The sequence below is a fragment of the Augochlora pura genome, chromosome 9 (genome assembly GCF_028453695.1).
Source record: "Augochlora pura isolate Apur16 chromosome 9, APUR_v2.2.1, whole genome shotgun sequence".
NCBI classification, from domain to species: Eukaryota; Metazoa; Arthropoda; class Insecta; order Hymenoptera; family Halictidae; genus Augochlora; species Augochlora pura.
In genome coordinates this window covers 10,741,777-10,742,961 of record NC_135780.1, presented here as the reverse complement: position 1 = coordinate 10,742,961, position 1,185 = coordinate 10,741,777, and the positions used below count along the sequence as shown (strand labels likewise).

Here is a 1,185-nt window from a genome sequence, read left to right as displayed (position 1 = left end):
GGCTCGAATCAATTAAGCCGGCTGATGAAAAGTCGATGCTCGCTTTTGTTGCTCGACGATGTAAGGCATTAAAAGTTTGTCTGTGGAACGCGAGTTTAGCCGTCGCGTGGAATCGGTATTCTTCCGCGTAATAATTATGTGCTACTTGTGTTTCTTTTCATTTGTCCCTTCGCTTCTCTTCTATATACTACACTCGATACTCTTCTGGTTCTACTGCTATACTATCGAGTCCAGCCGTCGCTGAATACTATTCTTTCGTCCAGGACGTAATTTGCCCCGACTCGGAAAGCTGTGCGCTACACTTTCGACTCCTCTGCGACAATCGATAACGAAAATAGTACGATATTCTCGCGAGACTAGACGCGACAGATATTTTTTGAGAAGCAACGCCGACTGCCCATTAGTTCTTTAACCTTTTATATACTACGCGCCACTATAGTGGCTTTCGCGAATGGCTCGTGCTTTACTCAATTGTTTTATTATTTATTGAAGCAAACAATTAAAGTGAAAGTGTGTATAGACAATATATTAAGAAAAGAATATATGTTATTAGTACTATACATATATAGATATCCGGAAAAAATATATATTAATTATAGCGGGATAGAAAAGTGCGATAAATTAAGTTATTCGCACCGAACGAATTTTCATTATCCTCGGCACCGACAGATGACAATAAACGCGATCGTTATAGAATCTTGAACAGGTTTAACGACGATTACGATGGAGAATGGAGGGGACTCACCTTGGTGTACACACCGGCGCTGGACAGTTCGTTCTCGATGACCATGACGATGATGCCGAACATGCTCATGACGAGGGCGTAGTCGCTGATGCGTTTCCGCTTCTCGAACAGGGCCTTCCGTCTGCCCAGCCGGTAACCGACGTTCGGTTTGTGCTTGGATCCCGGCCCGATGCTGCCCGACGGCCCCTTGACGGGCCCGCCGCCGCCGCCCGGGTACTCCGAGTGGACGCCGACGAGGGCGATCCCGGCGTCCTCGCCGGCTCCGGCGGCACCGCCGCTACCTCCGCCGGCGCCCCCGCCGCCGCCCCCGGCGCCACCCATGCCGCCGCTGTTCTTCATCGCCCCCGGGATCGAGAGAGTCGACACTGGCTTCCGGAGCTGGAAACAAAACGACAGACCACTTTTCACTAATTATCCCCGACCGCGGCTTCCGATCACGA

General features: G+C 50.0%; 1 pseudogene across 1 annotated transcript in view; it reads right to left on the bottom strand.

The window, feature by feature from the left end:
- LOC144475136 (small conductance calcium-activated potassium channel protein pseudogene) overlaps window positions 1–1,185 on the bottom strand; it is a 32,824-nt pseudogene that overhangs the window by 1,344 nt on the left and 30,295 nt on the right. Inside the window, exon 3 of the transcript XR_013494810.1 lies at window positions 746–1,123. The product of XR_013494810.1 is annotated as a small conductance calcium-activated potassium channel protein pseudogene (transcript). The remainder of the gene's footprint in view (window positions 1–745; window positions 1,124–1,185) is intronic.